General features: G+C 39.7%; 1 long non-coding RNA gene across 1 annotated transcript; it reads right to left on the bottom strand.

Moving 5' to 3' along the window:
* Window positions 1-4,258: 4,258 nt before the first annotated feature.
* LOC141579709 (uncharacterized) lies at window positions 4,259-22,192 on the bottom strand. The gene is made up of 3 exons (XR_012511559.1): window positions 22,111-22,192; window positions 21,376-21,441; window positions 4,259-4,920 (listed from the first exon to the last, which is right to left on the bottom strand). It is a non-coding gene; the product is annotated as an uncharacterized LOC141579709 (long non-coding RNA).
* Between the last annotated feature and the right edge of the window lie 93 nt (window positions 22,193-22,285).

Here is a 22,285-nt window from a genome sequence, read left to right as displayed (position 1 = left end):
TATCATAAAGTTGTAAATTCTCCCCAAATTAGTTTGTAAATTAAATATAGTTCTAAATAAAATCCAAGTATGACTACTGGTGGAACTAAACAATCTGATCTTAAAATTCACATAGAAGAGGAAAAGGACAAAGCAATTGTGAAGATGTAGAAGAAAACAGAAAGACTGTCCCACCAGATATCAATTTATTTCAAAGATACAGGATTTGAGATGGTCTGATATTGGCATAGAGACAGACAAATTAGTGAATGGAACAGGAAAGAGACACCAGAAGGAGGTTCATGAATATATACAGACATAATATATTCAAAGGTAGCATTACAAAAAGCTATCCCATAAACGAGAAAATTGATTGTTAAGGCGTTAAGTGATATACTTGGACCCACCTGCCCGTTGGGAGCCCCAGTTGCTACTGACATTTCTCCATCTCTTAACACACCCAGTCGTCTCAGTCTTAGAGGAGAGTGGAAGCCTGGCTTTGGTGTGGCCTCCATTGCTTCTGACACACTGGCCCTGGTGCTCAGGCCCCACCCTACCAGGCTCACAGAGGATATGGCTCTTCCATCACTATCAGGCTCACTGCTAAAATTGTTACAACCATATTCGAAAATAATGTGGCAATATACTTGTGAAGGTGTGTATTTTTTCTGACTCCCAAATTCCATTTCTTGTTATATTTGCTAGGCTAGAGAAACACACACAAAAACACACACACACACACGGAGATATGTTAAGGAATGATCATTCTAATGTTGTTTGTAATGGAAACAAAATGGAAGTAACCCAAATATTCAACCAAAGGAAAAATAAAATGAATCAGCTTTAGAATATTTGCAAAATAGAATACAATGCACCAGTTCAAATGACTTAAGTAGAGCTACATATATTACCAAGATTGAACCTCAAACCCATAATGATGAGAGAAAAAAAAAAAAACAAGTTGCAGAATAATACATACAGTATGATACTGTTTACACATAGATTCAAAACATGTAAAACAAAGCTACGTATATATATGTATATGTAGGGGAAGAGAGAGAGAGGCACCCATATGTACTAAGTATAAAAACACATAGGGAAAGCTGAACACTGAATTCAGGGTAGTTGTTAAGGATGGAGACAGTGGGCTAGACATGAAATCAGTGTGGAGTGTGCAGGAGGTTTCAACTCTATCTGTAATGTTTACCCTTTTTTGAAAAATCTGAAGCAAGTATGGCAAAATGGTAGCATTCATACAGCTGAGCCTGGGAACAGGTGTCCTTTCCATTTTTCTCCTGGTATGTTTGCAACATTCCATTAAATTGTTTTTAAATTTAATTGAATGCTTTGAAAGGACACAAAGAATGAGTTACTAAAAAAACAAAAAACAAAAATAAAAACTACCATTGAAATAAATGTGGGAAAAACAATTGTAAAAAGTTGGGTAAATACTTCTAAGTAATTGAAAGTCCTGCACAAAGGTTTCTTTCTCAGGTCTGTTTAAGTTCTTGCTCCACTTGAAAGAAACCCAAACTGGAAATCCTAAAAATGCATATTGTGAGTGTCATGGAAGTTTTTAATACTGATATAGACTATCACTTTTCTTTTAAACTTTTTTCTATTTAAACCTTCTTCAACAAGATTTTCCTTACTCCTAACACCATAAACATTTTTCTACAGTTTTTTCTCCTAATAATGTCATAGCATTTTTTTTATATTTAGGTTTTTAATTTATCAGAAATGTATAATTTTAGTGGTATTGGTTAAGACTCCAACTTGACACTTTTCCCCAAAAGGATTTCCAATTGTCTCCAACACCATTTGGGGGAGGGGTAGCAGCTTTATTGAGAGATAGTTCACATGACACACCATTCACATATTTGGAATGTGCAATGCAGTGGTATTTTTTTTAGTATATGCACAGAGTAGTACAATCATCACTACAGTAAATTTTGGAACATTTTCATCACCCCAGAAAGAAACCTCGTATCCTTTTTACCCCAACTCTTCCCACAGCCCTGTACAACCATTAATCTACTTTCTGTCTATATAGAATTGCCTGTTCTGGACATTTCATGTAAGTGGGATCATACAACATGTGGTCCTTTCTGACTGGCTCTATTCACTTAACATAATGTTTCAATGATCATCCATGTTGTAGCATGTATCTGTATTTCACTCCTTTTTATTGCCAAATAATATGCCACTGTATATGGATATACCATATTTTAGTTATCCATGCACCAGCTGATGGACATTTAGATTGTTCCTATTTTTTGGCTATTTTGAATAATGCTGTGATGAACATTGTGGCCTCAGGCAATCACTGATCTGGTTCCTGTCACTGTAGGTTAGTATTCCCTTTTCTAGAATTTCATATAAATGAGGGGAGGGAGGAATAGCTCAGTGGTAGAGCATTTGCTTAGCAAGCATGAGGTCCTGGGTTCAATCTCCAGTACCTCCATTAAAAAAAAAAAAGATTAAAATAATTTTAAATGCTTTGTCATATAAATGAAATCATATAGTATATATTTGCCTATATCTGGCTTTTTTTTTTCACTGAGCATGTTGTTTTTACGATTCACCCATATTATTGTATATATCTGTAGTTCACAGGTTTTTATGGCTGAATAGCATTCCATTGTGTAGATACATCCTCAAGTTTTAAAATTTTCATGAAATCTAATATACCATTTTTTAAAAATTTGATGCTTTTTGGATCTTATTCACAACGTGCCTTTAAATTTTATTCATTGGGGAAACCTTCCCCTCTGCTCCAGTTGAATCTTGAGCATTCACGTGATTCTTAGATAATAAAAGGTCCCAAGGTCACAATAAATGACAGTCCCTGTTCAGGCATTAGAATGCCCAATTCTATATAACAATCAAAATGTCAAACTTTATTTAAATGAAAACTCCTCCCCTTCCCTAATTGAGACCTGCATGAACACTTACAGTGGGAATGGAGGGAGGTAGGGCCATGGTTATATTCTCTTTTTCCACCCAGGGTATCCACCTCCTCCTCCCAGCTGGCTCTCTCAGGTTTGGGAGACAAACATTCTCGTTAAATAGTTTCAAGCTCTCTGGGACTGGCGAATATTCAAAGCTGACTGTTTCTCTCCTGAGGTACATTAGTGGGTTCTGCAGAGGCCCCCAGTAGGGACATTCTATTGTTCCTGCCACCATGCAGGTGATACTATTTCCCTACCACTGGCTGGCCCCATCTCAGCTTTTGTTCTTGGTGGTCCATTCTCTCCTGGGTCTCTCAGTTGGAGTCCCATGGCTCTTCTAGGCAGTTCTCTTGGGCAGAAGAGTTGAAGCCAGCTCTCCTTCCAAAGAAATCTTCAACCCTGACTAACTCTGGGAGTGCAGGCCACTGGATGTAGTCATTTCCCCTTCAGCCCTGTGGTGGGAGCAGCTAGCCAGCCCATCTCTGCCTTTCTCATGTTCCAGGCATGAGTCAGAGACACTGGTCCACTACCTGGAGGAGTTACATATCAAGGTATCCAGATGGTCCCACTAAAGAGGCTCCCTCGGGACTTGAGGAGAATGGGAACACATCCCCTACCCCTGTTCATTGAAAGAGGGGAGGAGAGACCCTCAAAGCATAGCTCTCTCCAGAAAAGTCCTTTTTACAAAGTCCCACACCAACAAGCTTTACACTCCTGAGGGTGAGGGGGTTGAGAGCTGTGAAACTAGTTTTTGACTCTTTACTCAAGATAGTCTACTGACAACCTTGTCATCTAATATCTACTGCCTTAGGGGTTCTGGCTCAAACTTTCAATTTAAAATCCTATTACACTTGCATTTGTTGGCTAAACACAACTTGGATGTGATGTATTATTCTTTTACTATGCTAATGGATTCAATTTGCCAGTGTTTTATTTAACAGTATGGCATTTCTTTTTGCAAATGAAATTAACCTATGCTTGTGCTTTTTTGTTCTGACCTTGTAAGTGTCATCTAACAGGATAGAACTTTGCATGCCATGACTCAGATGTGCAAAAGAATACAGTGCTCATTATTTTCCACAGCTAATTCTATCTTAGGCTCCAGCCTCTACTCTTGCAAGTAGCAGAGAAAACATTGTGTTTATGTCTTTATCAGTTTAAATTGAATTTAGTCAATTCAGAATTCACGCTCCCTGCTGGCTGCTTTTCCCCCTCATTAAGAGCAGGAGAGGAACCCCAGCCTGTCCTGTGGCCTTCCCTGATCCCACTGCTGAAGCCCGCTGAGGGAAGGCTGGTCCTGCCTTATCGTTTGGAGTATCATTCTGATTTCTACTACTGATTCATCAACCTACATCCTGTACTTCCCTCATGCCAACGTCAGGCAGGAAAATAATCCAAATTATTAAGGAAGGAAGATGCATCAGGTGGTATCTTTTAAACACTTAAACTAGCTTACTTACATTTAAATCCAAGACATTTATTGTTCATATGCTCTTGTTGCTAAATCAAGGATCCAATCACACATAATGGTTCTCCATTACACGGGCTCTATTTCCTCCAAGTACTTTAATCAGCTTCTCAGAATCCTCTCGTAAAACCTATGCTAATAACTATTACATATAATAGCTTCTGCCCAGGTGTCTTAAATTCTTTCTAATCCTCGCAATAACTCAGTGGAGTACATAATTCCATTGCCATTTAACAGCAAAAGAAATTGAGGCACAGAAAGGTAGCTGTATTAGTTAGGATACAGGCTAAGTTGCCATAGCAAAGAGAAACCAAAATACAGTGGCTTGAACAAGGTGGAAGTTTAGTGTTCTCTCACAAAACACAACGGAGTCAGACAGAAAGTCCAGGATGGCAGGTGGCTCTGCCTCACACAGTTATCCAGGCACCCAGTACCTTCTTCTGATGACTCTGACATCTTCAAGGGTGTTACCCTCATCTACAGGGTAAAAGCTGGCTCACCGCTACCCACGCATGTTCCAGCCTGTGGGGAAGAGGAAGAGAGAGGATGAAGGACAGGCAGTTCCTTTTTTCAGGAAATTGCACATGGACACTTTAGCTCACATCCCATTGTCCAGAAAGATCAGAGTCACATGGCCACAACTAATGGCAAGAGAGGCTGCAAACTGTAGCCTCTACTCAGTGGCCACTTGCCAAGGTAAAACTAGTGGTGAATAGGTACGATGATGACTTGATTACTGAAAGAAGAAGGAAATCGTGGATGTTGGGGATTGTCTAGGCATCTCTGCCACAGAATACAATGCAGTTCTCTCCTTCCAAATTCTGAACAGTGTATCCAGATGAAAAACGATGTTTCCCATTGCCCCTGCAGAGTGGAACAGCCAGATAGATAGAAGCAGAAGCCACTGCGTGCGGTCTCCTGAAAAGTTTTGGTTGCTCTTCATCCGTCCTGCTGCTTGGAAAGCAGATGGGGTGGCTAGAGCACCAAAAGCCTTATCAGCCCATGAGTGACCTAGACTATGGGAGCTGTGCGCTAAAGGGAGTAGGGCACACAGAAAGGAAGAAGCTAGAAGCTTAATGATCAAGGAGCCACCACACCAGTCCTGAGCTGCCTAACTCTGCACTTATTTGCAGATGGAAAAAGCCACTTTCATATTTAACTTGCTTTAATTATGACCTTCTAAAAATAACCAAATGTAATTCTGTCTAATTCAAATTATTCAGTTAAGCAATGTATTTGAAATCATAGAGCTAGTAAGATATTCATACTCAGATTTACCTAGTTCCAAAGCCCATATTCTTGCCCCTCCAGGATTAAATTAGTCTTTTAAAAGACACAATGGTTTCCTTTTGTAGAAACTCTCCAATACAATGGAGAAATAGTAGCTGGCTCTACTGTATTTAGGGAAGAATATGTATCCTTTACATATCATTTACATCTAGAGTTCTGTATGTGATAAAGCATTTTTGCTAGCAAAACATTTCTCTATTAGGTAGATGTGACATGAAATTACAGAAAAGCACCATAAGCTATAAAGCTAGACAAGAATTGTTATTTCTTATCTCTGAACCTTTCTATTAGTATTAATTGACTTCTCATTTATTTCTTTTCTTGTCAGCTAGCATAAGCAATAGGAGAAATCAGTTTTAAAGAAAATTAATGGGGAACATTTTTGAAATGTATAACATTCTATTCATTACTGTAACTTTTTTTCCACTTGGCAAAAATCCATAATTATTTTACTGTAAGTCTAATATATTGGGTCCATCTTATGAAACACATAGTTGGAGAGTCTCTGATCTATGTGATCGACTGATGGGCTTATACTTTCAGGGTGAAAAAGACGTAGAAGATGAGAATAGGCTTTGAGAGCCATCATGACCCTATGAGCCTGGATAAAGGCTTCAGCCTTTCTCATTTAAAGATCATTTGGTTAAAGTTGGAAATCAACTACACAAACTGTAGAAACCCACGTTTTATAAATTGCTACTGGGGAAAAAAATCACTAGAATTAATGAGAAAAACCGTGCTCCTTTCTGGGGCAAAATACCAAAAAGTGACATAAGTTGTTTAGGATTTATTAAATAATAATACTATTATTATCTATTTTGGGGAAAAGGAGAAATGATTGTCTGAGGCTGTCAAAATGTTTAGATTTAGAATGTCCTGTGTGGTTTAGGGTTAGGGTTAGGGTAGGGTTAGGTTTAGACAATAGGCAAATCATGGGGAACATTTAGATGTATCTCAAATCTCATATCTAGATTGAAAGGAACATTTAATAAGCCCATGACTAGATTATTTCTCAACATTGTCTATCACTGCCCTTGGGTCCAACCATCACACACCTTCTTAGAAAACAAGTGTGGACTTTGCAGCTGTGCCTCTGATCTGCACCAGCTTGGGTTTGTTTCCTCTTGGTAGCTGGCTCAGTTCAGCTAATTCACTCTTGGCTCCTGGTGTTTGTCTATACATTTCTTAAACACCTGGTGACTATGGAGTTAGCATTTTAGAGCATGGCCTAGAAGTTCTTTGATTTAAATAACAGGTGATCTAATTTTAAATCTTTCATTTTGCAGATAAGGCTGGTGTGGTTGAAGTGACTTTCCTCATCTCACATTGCTGGCTAGTTAGCAATGCTAGCCAGGCAGAACAAGAACTTGGGACTCCTACTTTGGGGTTTTTTCCCACTTCCTGCTGCCTCCTATATACTCCCACCTGATCTCCACTGCATACAGTACATTCTCTTCCACTGAACATGACTAATTTATCTGATGCTGTCAAATAACAACCATTCCTCGGAACCTGCAGCTGGCTTCAGGATTAGAAAAAAATAAAATCTGAAGACTTCCACAAGACATGACAAAATAAATACCAAATGCTGACAGTATGTTGTCAGCTCCCCCAGCAAGGAGGGACAGAGCCAATCACTATTAATTTTTCCAAGTATGGGTGTGAGTCACCTAACTTTTGCTTTTCACCAAGGATTAGGTCAGTAGGTACAGGACTGACTCAGTTGGCAGATCCGTTTGAAAGTCAGTTATCCCAAGCTGTTTCACTTACATTGCTGAAATTAGTTTCTTTTTACGACTTTCTATGTCCCTTAATCTGAGCAGTCAGAGCTAAACTCCCATGGCTGGGTCACGTACTTCACTGTCCTCACTCTCTCTACCTTAGGTCCTTCTAATCCTCTTTGATTTAGTCTGTAACTCCTCAGGACACACCCCTTCCACACCTTCCTCTTTTCCTTGTCCTGTTCTTGGCTAGCACCCCATCTGATCTGGTTTTACTGAGGATAACACAAAAGGAGGACAAAAGAATGTCTCTGGGTAGCAGATTAGGAAGCACCTCTGCTTCTTCAGTTTCATGCTCTTCTGCAGAAACATAAAGTCACAGGGCAGCAGTAGGAGAGACACAGATAGAGAAATGGGCATGTGTGCTTAACCACCTTTGCTCTCACTGAGTCACCAGTCCAGAGGACATACCACGTGGCCACATTCTCCTCTGTTGCTATTGAAGGGAGTGCCCCTGGGATGAAACTGGGATCTGGACATTGCTGGAGGACAGTGAGATGACACTTCTTCCAGTTTTCTATTGTACTCTCTGTTTTGCCTGTTGAGAAGACTTCTAGGAAAAGAACTCAAATCATATCCATGATTCATATATAGGTCTGTCTGAGGAGCTGGGGAAAACAGGCAGGGGGAGGGCTGACAGAGGCAAATTGCAGGCAGGACTCCAGACTCCTAGGAAAGCATTCATCACAAAGGAAATAGTGTGGTGTGACAGGGCACACCCAGCATCAGGGCTGGAGGACTGGTCAGTATGGTAGTTTCTAGAACCAACATGTTGTCTATTACCTAAACTTGTCCAGACCCAGCTGCTGCCCACTGGTGTCTTGCATAAGTTCTGGGGAGGAGGGAGAGGGGCAGGTTTAGGCTGCAGGTAACACTAAAAGACCTGCCTTTGAGAGCTGTCACAATCCAACTGCGTGATTAAATGTGAACTTGGGTTACTTGGGCATGGTAATAATTAGTATCTCTGTGAGATGGTTCTCTCAGTTTTTCTTAGCTTTTATTTTCTATCCTTTTTATACTTATTTTTTATTGATGTATAGTTGATTTATAATGTTGTGTTAGTTTCTGGTGTACAGCTTAGTGATTCAGTTATACATATATATATTCTTTTTTATTTTCTTTTTCATTATAGCTTATTATGAGCTACTGAATATAGTTTTCTGTGCTACACATTAGGACCTTGTTATTTACCTATTCTATATACAGTTTATTTTCTATCTTGATGAATGATTTGCCAATTTCAGAAAACATAGAACCTAACAGGCTTTGCAACTCACATAGCTGATTTCTGTGTGCTTTTGACAGCTCTGTCACATTTGTGACAGTTTTTCATTATGTTTTGCTCTGGCATATTGGGAGGGCACATGAGGATGTTAGGCGGTGGGGCGGGGGACCTGTGATCCCTGCTCTTCTCCCAGCATTATGTTTCTGGTAGTGGCATCCCTCTGACACAATGGTAAATAGGAGAGGGAGATGTTTCTATCCTTTTCAGAGGAAACAGCAAGAGCTGTGCTGTAGTTAGCCCTTAGGGAAGCTTCATCTGAATTAGAAAAAGCCATCTGGGGGGAGTCACGGCTCCTGGGAGCATGGATTGGTACCTTTGTACATGGAAAAAGTGCGTCTTCCTCCTGGAGAACCCATGTGGGAGGGTGTATAGCTTAAGCTTAGTGAACTGCACTTTATGCTAGATTTTAGTCCCCACATGTGCCCTTGTATCCTGAACAACCTACACAATTATGCATAATTGCACAACTGGATGTACTGGTCGCTATCAGAGCATCTGAGAAGCTCATGGACACATCTCCAAATTAAGCACTGAGAGGAGGTTCAGGGAAAAAATGCAGCACAAGCATTGGCCTGAGCAGCAGAGTGGGCAACAGTGGTCCAGCTAAGTCATCCACCTTCCACTGTTAAGTGGAGTCCAAGGGAACCACCGAGCAGGGATCCACTCAGGAGGCCTGCAGCAGTCAGTGTGGAACAGTAAGAGTAGAAACAAAAGTTATGATGTGAATCTGGGCTGCTTGGTGGGAACACTGGAGATATTTACTGGGAACTCTCAGGTATTAGACAGGAGAGTATGGTGAATATGTCTTGTTTTGTCTGCCCTGACCCACATGAACTGTGCAAGTATAGTGAAGCTGCTAATCATACCATCCTGCTTCACAGCCATAGGGCCCAGCCAACCAAGGAACCCACAGCCTTGGCCAGAATGATTGGTCCAGGGGTAGGCCAATCAAAATTCTTCTGGGGAGTCTTTTTATTTACAGGTAGAAAAAAGGCACCTGGACTTCCAGATAAAGAGTATTAAGGATGGGAAGGGGTCTAACTTCCCTGCCATGTGGAGGAGAATGCGATCAACACTCAGAAAGAAGAAGAGTGAGAACAAGAGAGAGACAGAGAGAAAGAGAGGGAGAAGGAGAGTGAAGGAGGGAGGGAAAGAACAGAAAAGAAGGGTAGGGGAGACAGACTGAAAGAGAGAGAAAGACCAATTTGGAAATTTTAGTCCCTAGATCTAGTTGTGACCGAAGTCCACTCCTAGCTTTCCAAGGACTGGAAGCCAGTGCATTCCCTTTCTGCTTACACTAGTTTAAGCTGGATTTCTGTCCCTTGAAAATGCATGAGTTCTAACTAATACAGGCAGGGAAACTTGGAAAGGTTCTGGCCACCTGAACCATGCAGGTGGGACCCTTTCCTAACTCCTAAGTGAATTTCTAGAGCCCAGAACCTTCAATGTATTACAAATTGCCAATATATCTTCACCTCATTAAGAAAACCAGAGAGGGGGTGTAGCCGAGATGGCAGAGTAGGAAGACTCTGAACACAATTCCTCCCATAGGCATACCAAAACTACAATGATGTATAGAGCAGCCATTGATGTGAATGATCTGAAGACTGGCCGAAATGATTTCCCATAACTAAAGATATAAGGAAGGAACCACAATGAAACAAGTAGGAAGGAAGGAGGTGCAGCACAGTCAAGACCCACACGCTAGGGTAGGCAACCCACAAATAGGAGGATAATCACAACTGCAGAGGCTTTCCCAAAGGAGCAAGGGGTCCAAGCCCCATATTGGGCACCCTAGCCCAGGGGTCATGCTCCAGGAATATAAGCCTCCAGAATGTCTGGCTTTAAAGGGGGCTTGCACATGGGAGAGCCTGAGGGGTGTGGGAAATAGAGGCTCTGCTTTTAAAGAGCTCACACAAAATCTCATGCACTCTAAGACTCAGCATAGAGGCAGGAATTTGAAAGGAGCCTGGGTCAGACTGACTGGCTGATCTTGAGAGCCTCAAGGAGAGGCAGGAAGAAACTGAGACTCCTCCTGGGGACACAGAAGCTGGCAACAGCCATTTTTGGGAGATCATTCTACCATGAGGACACTAGTGTTGTCAAGCACCACTTTGGAGTCCTCTTTCTAGCCTATTAGCACCAGAGGTTAACCTACCCACCAGCCAGTTGGCACCATCCTGGGATCCCATGGGCTGCACAGTCAGCTGCCTCAAGACCCAGCCCTGCCCACCAGTGGGCTGGCAGCCTCCACATAAGGCAAGGCCTGGCAGCCAGCTGGGCCACGGGTCAGCCCTGCTTACCAATGAACCCACAGAAGTTGGCCCTGCAACAACAGAAGGGCCCATGCAGCCCAAATAGGGGGCACCCCTAGTGCATATAGCTCTGGTGACCAGAGGGGAGAGAACTCCTGGGCCCCACAGGATGTCTCCTACATAAAGCCACATCTCCAAGATTCTGAAACAAAACTGACCTACCTAATACATAGAAATGAAAACGGAATTAGGCAAAATGAGGCAACAGAAGAAATATCCCAAACAAAGGAACAAGATAATACCCCAGAAGAACTAAGTGAAGTGGAGATAAGCAATCTACCCAAAAAACAGTTCAAGGTAATGATCATAAAGATGCTCAATGAACTCAGAAGAAGAATGGATGAACACAGTGAAAAGGTTAACAAAGAGTTATAAAATATAGAGAAGAACCAAACAGAAACGAAGAATAAAATAAATGAAATAATACACTCAAAGGAATCAATAGTAGATTAAATGATACAGAGGAACAGATCATTGAAATGGAAGACAGAGTAGTGGAAACCACCCAAGTTAAACAGAAAAAAGAATTGTAAAAATGAGGATAGTTTAAGAGACCTCTGAGAAAACATCAAGCATACTAACATTCGCATTATAAGGTTCCCAGAAGGAGAAGAGACAGAGAAAGGGGCAGATAATTTATATGAAAAGATAATAGCTGAAAAGTTCCCTAAACTGGGAAAGGAAACAGACAACCAGGTCCAGGAATCACAGAGAGTTCCAAGTAAAAAGAATCCACACCTAGACACGTTGTAATTAATATAGCAAAAATTAAAAATAAAGAGGGAATCTCAAAAGCAGCAAGGGAAAGGCAACTAATTACTTACAAGGCAACACCCAAGACTATCAGCTGACTTTTCAGCAGAAACTTTACAGGACATAAGGGAGTGGCATGATATATTCAAAATAATGAAAAGAAAAAAAAATGCAACCAAGAATACTCTACTTGGCAAGGCTATCATTCAGATTTGAAGGAGAGATAAAGAGTTTTACAGACAAGCAAAAGCTAAAAGAGTTCAGCACCACTCAACCAGTTTCACAAGAAATGTTAAAAGGACTTCCTTAAGCAAAAGAGGAAAGAACAAAACCAGAAATATGAACACTATGAAAGGAAAAATCTCATTTGTGAAGGCAAATTTACAGTAAAGATAGTATATCAATCAGTTATAGAGCTAGTAGGAAGGTTAAAAGACAAAAGTAATAAAATCGTCTATATCAATAATAAGTAATTAAGGGATACAAAAAACAAAAAGATGTAAAAAATGAAGTCAAAAACATTAAACACAGGGCAATGAGTAAAAATGCAGGCTTGTTAGAATGCAATCTAATTTAAGAGATTATCAACTTAAAATAATCACATATATATGAGTTGTTATAGATAAACCTCATAGTAACCACAAACTAAAAATCTATAATTGCTACATATAAACAAGGAGAAAGGAATCCAAACATAACACTAAAGACAGTCACCAAATCACAGGGGAAAAGAGCAAAATAAGAAGAAAGGAACAAAAGGGAACTACACAAACAAACAGAAAACAATTAACAAAAAGGCAGTAGGTACAAGCTATCAATATTACTTTACATGTAAATGGACTACATGCTCCATTTGAAAGACATGGAGTGGCTTAATCAAGAAAAAACAAGACCAATTATATGCTGCCTACAGGAGACTCACTTCAGATCTAAAGACATAAAACCTGAAGGTGAGGGGTTGGAAAAATGTATTCCATGCAAATGGAAGCAAAAAGAAATCTGGGATAGCAATATACATATCAGACAAAATAGACTTTAAAACAAAGACTGTAACAAGGAACTAAAAGGACATTGTACAGTGGTAAAGGAATCAATCTAAAAAGAAGATACAACAATTGTAAATATATATGCACTCAACATAAGAGTACCTAAATACAGGGGGAGGGAAGAGCTCAAATGGTAGAGCGCTTGCTTAGCATGCACAAGGTCCTGGGTTCAATCCCCAGTACCTCCTCCAAATATCAATAAATAAACCAATTACCTTCCCACATAAATAAAAAAGAGAAAAAATCATTAAAAAAAAAAAGAGTACCTAAATACATACAGCAATAGTAGGGGATTTTAATATGCTACTTACATCAATGGACAGAGCATCCAGACAGAGAAATTACTAAGGAAACATTGATCTTAAAAGACACATTAGAACAGATGGATTTAGATATCTACAGAACTTTCCATCCAAAAGCAGCAGAATACACATTCTTTTCAAGTGCACATGGAATATTCTCCAGGATAGATCACATACTAAGCCACAAAACAAGTATCAATACATTTAAGAATACTGAAATCTTATCAAGTATCTTTTCTGACCACAAGGGTATTAGACTAGAAATCAACTGCAAGAAAAAAACTGCAAAAGAATACAAACACACAGAAGCTAAACAGGATGCTACTAAACAACCAATGAGTCACTGAAAAAATCAAAGAGGAAATAAATACCCAGAGATAAATGAAGATGGAAGCACAATGATTTGAAACCTATGGAGTGCAGCAAAAGTAGTTCTAAGAGAGAATTTTGCAGCCTACTTCAGGAAACAAGAAAAACTTCAAATAAGAAACCTTACACCTAAAGGAACTAGAAAAAGAAAAACGAACAAAACTCAAGGTTAGTAGAAAGAAATCATAAAGATTAGAGCATAAATAAATGAAATAGAGACAAAAAATGCTAAAGAAGAACAATGAAACTAAGAGCTACTTCTTTGAAAAGATAAAATTGATAAACCTTTATCCAGATTCATCAAAAAAAAAAAAAAGAGAGGGCCCAAATCGCTAAAATCAGAAATGAAAAAGGAGAAGTTACAGCTGACACTACAAAAATACAAATGATCATAAGAGATTACTAGAAACAATTATACATCAATAAAACGGAAAACCTAGAAGAAATGGACAAATTCCTAGAAACGTACAATCTTTCAAGATTGAATCAAGAAGAAACAGAAAATGTGAACAGACCAATTACCAGTAATGAAAATGAATCAGTTAAAAATATATATATATAACAACAATACAATAACAACAACAACAACAAAACCTCCCAACAAACAAAAGTCCAGAACCAGACAACTTCACTGGTGAATTCTACCAATCATTTGAAGAGGAGTTAACACCCATCCTTCTCAAATTATTAAAAAAAAAAAAGAAAAGAAATGGAACGCATGCTTCCAAACTCATTCTATGAAGTCAGTATCACCCTAACAAAACCAGGAAAAGATAGCACAAAAAAAGAAAATTACAGGCCAATATCAGTGATGAATATAGATGCAAAAATCCTCAACAAAATACTAGCATACTGAATCCAACAATACACTAAAAGCATCATTTACCATGATCAGGAGGAATTTATCCCAGGGATACAAGGATGGGTCAATATACACAAATCAATCAATATGATATGCCATATTAACAAACTAAAGAATAAAAATCATACTACCATCTTAACAGATGCAGAAAAAGCTTTTTAACACAATTCAATATCCATTTATAATAAAAACTCTCAACAAAGTAGGTACAGAGGGAACATACCTCAACATAATAAAGGCCACATATGACAAACCCACAGCTAACATCACACTCAATGGTAAAAAGATGAAAGTATTTTCTTGAAGATCAGGAACAAGATAAGGGTACCCATTCTCACCACTTCCATTCAACATAGTATTTGAAGTCCTAGCCAGAGCAATTAGACAAGTAAAAGAAACAAAAGGAATCCAAGTCAGAAAGGAGGAAGTAAAACTGCCACTGTTTGCAGATGACATGATATGATATAAAGATCGTAAAGACACCACCAAGAAACTATTAGAACTAATAAATGAATTCAGTAAAGTTGCAGAATACAAAATTAATATACATAAATCTGTTGTGCTTCTATCCACTAACAACAAACTATTAGAAAGAAAAATTAAGAAAACAATCCCATTTACAATTGCATGTTAAAGAATAAAATAGCTAGGAATAAATCTAACCAAGAAGGTAAAAGACAAAACTGATGAAGGAACTTGGAGGTGATACAAGCAAATGCAAAGATATACTGTGCTCATGGATTAGAAGAATTAATATTGTTAAAATGACCACACTCCCCCAGGAAATCTACAGATTCAGTGCAATCCTTATCAAAATACCAAGGGAATTTCTAACAGAACTAGAACAAATAGTTCTAAGATTTGTATAGAAATATAAAATTCTCCAAATTGCCAAATTAATCGTGAGAAAGAAGAACAAACCTGGAAGTATCATGCTCCCTGATTTCAAATGATACTACAAAGCTACAGTAATCAAAACAGTATGGAACTGGCACAAAAAACAAACACAGAAATCATTGGGACAGAAATAAGCCCACGCTTACATGGTCAAAGAATTTATGACAAAGGAGGCAAGAATATATCATGGGGAAGAAACAGTGTCTTCAATAAATGGTGCTGGGAAAACTGGACAGCTGCATGTAAAAGAATCCAACTGGACTACTTCTGCACAATATAGTACAAATAAACTCAAAATGGATTAAACACTTAAATGTAAGACTTGAAACCATAAACTTCTAGAAGAAAACATAGACAGTGCTCTCTTTCACATTGCCCTTAGTAATATTTTTTGGATATATCTCCTCAAGCAAGGGAAACAAAAGCAAAAATAATCAAATGGGATTATGTCAAACTAAAAAGCTTTTGCACAGTTAAGGAAACTGTCAACAAAACAAAAAGGCTGCCTATCGAATGGGAGAAGATATTTGCAAACAATATATTCAACAAAGGGTTAATATCTAAAATATTAAAAGAACTCATACAACTTAATATTAAAAAACAAACAGGCAGCGAGGAGGACCTGAATAGACACTCTTCCAAAGAAGACATACAAATGGCCAACAGACAGGTGAAAAGATGCTCAACATTGCTAATCATCAGGCAAATACAAATCAAAACCACAATGAGATTACCTCACCCTTGTCAGAATGGCTATTATCAAAAAGACAAGAAATAACAAGCGTTGGCAACGATGGAGACAAAGGAAGTCTCATGCACTGTTGGTGGGAATGTAAATAGGTATAGCCACTACAGAAAACATTATGGAGGGTCTTCAAAAAATTAAAAATAGAACAATCATATGATCCAGCAATTCCACTTCTGGGTATTTTTCTGAAGAAAACAAAAACCGTAATTCAAAAAGATATATGCACCCTTATGTTCACTGTAGCATTATTCACAATAGCCAAGACATGGAAGCAAACTAAGTGTATATCAACAGATGAATGGATAAAGATGTGAGATATATAGAGAGATAGAGATATAGATATATACACATACACATACATACATACACACACAATGGAATATTACTCAGTCATAAAAAGAATGAAATATTGCCATTTGTGACAACATGGATGGACCTAGAGGGTGTTGTGCTGAAAGAAATAAGGCAGGTGAGAAAGAAGAATGCCATATGACTTCACTTACATGCGGAATCTAAAATAAATGAACAAACGTAACAAAACAGAAACAGTCTTACAGATAAGGAGAACAGACAAGTGACTGTCAGACGGGATAGGGGTTGGGGGATGAGTGAAATAGGTGAAGGAGATTAAGAGGTACAAACTTCCAGTTACAAAAGAAATAAGTCATTTGGGGATGAAATGTACAGCATAGGGAATATAGTTAATAACACTGTAATAACTTTGTAAAGATTTTATAAAGTATAGAAATATTGAATCACTGTGTTGTGCACCTGGAATTAACATAGTGCTATACATCAATTACACTTTAAAAAATAGACTTACCTGCCTCTTAGTTTCCAGGATATAGCCAAGGTCCTTGGATAATTTGACTAAATTCATTACTTTCTACAATTATCTCTCTGCTTCTGACCCATCGCTTTGATATACAAAAAGACAGATAATGTAGCTGATCAAATCATCCATCTGAACTAGGAATTCTGCCTTACTGAAAAATTTTAAAGTTATACCAAAGATCTAACTGGTTAATCCTGTTGTGAAATAAAGAATATTTGCCAAATGAGTATCCCTCTAAATATGCTGGTTTTGCATACTCAAATATTCATATTTTAAAGGAATCTTTTAATATATATTTTGAGATATATATATATGTATCTTCATCCAAAGAAAGTCTACACAAATTGCTGGCAGAGAGCAAGATAAGCAATTATGTAGCCTTGTCTCAGGAGAGACAGGAAAAGCCCCTTGAAGGCTATAAACTTCTTCCTGGTTCTGGGAGCCTAATTCATCCACAGCAGGACAGCAGCCAGCAACTACGTGCATCTCTTCCTCGCACTCTGCCGTGCAAAGCTGTGTCCATTGTCATCTTCAAAAGTTGACGCAAACAAGCTTCCAATGAAGACTTCACTGAATAACTCCACTTAGTCATTTTGTATTAATTATACTTGCAACAGGAAAAAATTACCTATGCTCCTTCTCTAATTCCTAAAGAGGATGGGTCCTCTTATTAAAAGACCTGTTTTGCTAAACACAGTAACTTGCCAGGGGTGCAAGTTTGGAAGTAGAAGCTGGGATAAAATGCATTCCTCCCAATAATGAAAGGTGGAGAAATCTGCACAGGGCTCTGGGAAGGGGAGTAAGAGCACCAAAGTAAGAGTCAGTGCCAGTGATGAAGATTCTAGAATTTCAGGCACCTTCCTCTAGCCATTAATTCTATAATTTGGAAATTACATATAATGGATTGTCATAGTCTAAGAGTTACCATTCGCCCAATAATTACTGAGAGCCCATTACTAAAATAAAATTAATTATACTTCATAATTATAAATGAATACATAGTAATTATAATTAATGTAAGCTAGCAGTTAATAATTGCTTATGAGGATTCAGAAATGGAGAGATTTCTTCTAGGTAAAGGCAGGCTGAATTTTAGGAATGACAACATGGAAGAAGTTGCACCCAAGCTGGGTGTTAAAGAGTGGAATTGGTCACATAAAGGCTTTTCAGAGGAATGGAACAGCATGGATAATCTGACCAAAGCCACACATTTTTTCCAATAATTATTTATCAATAGCCACTGTGTGCCAGGCACCGCACTAGATCCTAGGGACATGAAGGTGAATTTGGCCTCATAGACTTCTGTTGATAGATCCTGCCATTTTTCTATTCATTCTGTTATTGGTTTGCCACATCTGTCAGGTCTTTCTTGGTCACATTTCTACATGGCCAGTTTTCCTCTCTCTCTTTTTTTTTTTTTTTAACATTTTTTATTGATGTATAATCATTTTACAATGTTGTGTCAAATTCCAGTGTTCAGTACAATTTTTCAGTCATACATGGACATATACACACTCATTGTCACATTGTTTTTCTCTGTGAGCTACCATAAGATTTTGTGTATATTTCCCTGTGCTATACAGTATAATCTTGTTTCAGTTTTCCTCTCTTGAGCCATGTGTGTATGATGCTTCTTTTGCTCTTTAAATGTACTACTTTACATTTATTCTAGTGCATTTTAACCTGCTATTGATGACCATTTCTCTAATTTATTGAGGTCAATTGAATTTTGACCTTCTAACTTGGCATATCAATCTGCTTAGGGTCACATGTAATATTTATGAAGATTTTCACTTTCTCTCCACTGTCCAGACCCATATCTCAGTACCATCTTGTGCCAATATATACTGAAGTTTAGAATTAAGACAAGAAATAGGGTCCCCGAATCCCAGGTTACCAAAACCTAGTGTATCTGTAACTGACCAGATTTATTAACTGAAATTGCAGTGATGTCTCTCAAATGACAGTCCTAACTTTATCAACAGATACTTGAGTACCTACCACATGTGGGAACAGTGATGCACGATGCATTGGGCCTTGTTCTTGAGAGGCTTACAGTCTAGACGAGGAGGCAAACAGACAATGCATACACATTTGTTTGGCTGGGGACTTTGCTACCCCTCTTCCTAATGGACTAAGAGAGAACAGAAATGAGAATGTGAGAACACAGGAAGGAATTTCCTTTTCCTCCGCCATGTCCTCTTACTAGCTACCTTCAGAGGAAGGAGTTATCAATCTGACTGGTCAGAGCCCAGAACACTAACAAGTCCATATTTACCAGTGGCTGGGGTCACTTTGTGTTGGAAGGTCACATCATCAGGAGTGCTGTTCTTGCCCCTGGCGGGACCAGCCCAGCAGCCATCTGGCCCACATTTGGATGAGCAAAGCTGATCTGCTTGCAGATCTGATTATCTTCTCCTGTCTTTCTGCAGGCAGGTCTACACATGATAGTCCCAAAACTTAGAAGGTGGAAGCAGAGGAGGGAATTAGGAAGCTTCACTTCAGCCTTAAACTCAAGCCACGTGATTCCGTCTTCTGGCAGAGTTCTATTCTAGGGGTTACCGGGTGCTAGCTCAGCTATGAATAAAACAATCCTTCGGTTTCTATTCCAGTTTCTTTCTGGTGTATAATTCCTTCGGGAACCCTAAAGAGTGGAGAGAGACTAGCAGAGTAGGATTTGGCTATTTCTCATCCTTGAGTGTGGCAGACTATATGGGTGGTCACAGTTTTTCACAAATTTTTGTTGCCTTCGCCAGGAAAGGGTCATACTTCCCTACCCTTCCAATGTCAGACTTGGCCAGTGAACTTGTTCTGACCAAGAAAATGTGAGCTCTTACGTGTAAAAGTTGCAAGCAGAAGCATTAAGGACCATTGTGTGTTTCACTGTGGTCAGTTTTCCCCTTCCACAAGACTAACGTTGTTGCAGATAAAGGAACTCTATCAGCCTGGGTCCTGGCAAGAAGATAACCTAAAATACACTGAGCTGACCGGTTATGGGTGGGTATCGTATTTCAAGAAATAAAACTTTGCTGTAAGCCACTTTGGAGCCACAGCCTAACCCAGCTTCTCCTGATACATTTACCTTATTACCACCTATATCAAAACCATTGTTGTCCTCCCAACATCAATTCCCCCTTCATTTCTCCTAAGAGAACCCCAGTTTTGCCCAGATATTCACCTAACTCTACACGTGCTTGGTGAGGGTGGTGGGATTCCAACTCCCAGCCACAGAGGGTAAATCATGATTAATTTAAGCCGCTCACGATGATTTCTTACTCCCTGCTGGTGAGTGGTTTAGAAGTGAGAGAGTGTGAGAAGTCTGCTTGAGATCTTGAGACAGGTTTTCCTCACTAACAAAAACAGACACATGGGAAGAAACAATCTCCTATATCCACTGGACAGTGTATGTAGGCATTTGTCAGCTGGAATTATGGCAGTAAGGGGTACTGGCCTAAGGTAGACAGAGTGAAGAGATGGAGAGAATTTAGGACCCTGATAAGTTTATTGAGCTGTTAAATGAACTAACCTTAGAACTGACCTACCCCTAGATTTCTTGTAACATGAGATAATACATTTTCTTTATTTAAGACAGTTGAATCTGGAATGAAGGGGGAAAGAATGAGTCTAACTCGAGGCAGGACAGCATCATTTTATATTGCTGAAGCTCACGAAACATCAGGGTTAAATCTGTATTTGGGAGTCACCCATGGAGAAATATTACATAAAATAATATATCTTAGAAAAATAACCCAAACCTGGGGCTGTTACCTCTGTGCTTGAGAATTTTGATAATAGAACAAAACATATCAACACAAGTTTAGCTGTCTCTTAACTAGATATGCCACTGTCCCAGATCCTCATTACCCATCCTAGAAAAGGGAGATCACAGAGGTGGTAGCAACCTTCTAGGGAAGGTGAGCAAACATAGTGAAGAAGAGATGATAACATCTGGATCCTCAGATCTGTTCCCCTCAAGCTTGGGTTTTGGGGATCTTGCTGGCCACTTGCCTATGAATTAAACATTCTAGACTTAATGAAGATGACTATGAAAATGGATTGTAAGCAACTTCTAAATTTACTGACTCATATACAAGTTATCATTCCAGGCAATTATGGTTCTGATCATCTTATATACATCCTATGTATGATACTGCAGAAGCCCAGTAGGAAGCATCAGGATCAACAAAATATATACCACAGGACATCAAGGAAATGGTCCCCGTAGAAGATTCAGTCTCTAGTGCCCAAGACGATCTGTAGTTAAAAGATAGTTTTGAAAGCTACTTATTCTTAAGGCACTAGGGTACCGTTACTTTAAGAAAACATATTCATGTAGGGTTGTGTGAAGATTTTGCAACACAAAAGGATTTCCTTAACATTGCTAGAAAAAGAATTAACTTTTGAAATTCCATTTAGACAGAACTTTTCCCACAGCACATCTAGTGGGTAAATGCACACACCTGCATAATATATGCACTGAAGCCTATACCTTACCTGAGATATCTTACCCCATTTCTAAATTGTCATTTCTTGGCCTGCTTTGAAATTCCTCTTGCCTCCCTAAGCCAAAAAAAAAAAAGAAAAAAAAAAAAGACAAATATTTTAATGAGCCGGAAGAGCAAATGCAATCTCTAAAGATGGCTAACTTCAGTCTTGCAGTTATTTAGAAAGGAAAGGTGGGCTTCAAAAATTATCGTTTGCCGGCAGAATTTGCAGTTGGCTAAGACTAAGGACAGTGTTTAAAGATGACTCAGTTGTATGGCCTGGGGGGATGGGGAAAGACAAGCTGGTGGCCCCCTCTAACTAAATGGAGTCTTAGATCCGTTTCCTTCGCATTGAGGTTCTACAGGCCCACAACCGCTGCATCCATCCTGGGAGAGGGTGTCCAGTGAAAGAAAATCTGATACCCTAGGAAATGCACCTTAAAATTATCAGAACCCTCAACTCCCACCTCCAGCTCCAGGGCAGGATTGGGGTAGAGTCCAGCTAGGGGCCTAGCTGGGTGACCTTCGCCAGGCTCTGGAGTCCCCCTTGGGACGTCCCCAAGGCCCTGCCCCGGGCTCTGTATGGGGCCTCCAGCTCCTAGCTCGGACCGCCTTTGGGAATCATCCCGCTGCCCGCTGCGCACCATTAGTCCGTCTGCCCGGACACCCTCTCCGTCCCACTGGGCCGCCGCCCCGGCCCCTCCCGCTCCGACCGCCCCACCGGGACCGGCAGCACCACGCCCACCGGGGTCCAGCTCGGGACAGGGATGCCCTCACTCAGCCTCGCCGCCGCCCGCCTGCGCTGGGGGCTCCCCGGGGTCGCCAGCCCCGCGCGGCTCCCCTCCCCCGGCCTCCGCAGGCCCCCGGCCCCGCCGCCCCTCCCGGGCGCCGCCCGCCGCGGCCGCCTCTGCAGCTGGCCC

Source organism: Camelus bactrianus, chromosome 13, assembly GCF_048773025.1.
Source record: "Camelus bactrianus isolate YW-2024 breed Bactrian camel chromosome 13, ASM4877302v1, whole genome shotgun sequence".
Lineage (NCBI taxonomy): Eukaryota > Metazoa > Chordata > Mammalia > Artiodactyla > Camelidae > Camelus > Camelus bactrianus.
This window is presented reverse-complemented; position numbering and strand designations above follow the sequence as displayed.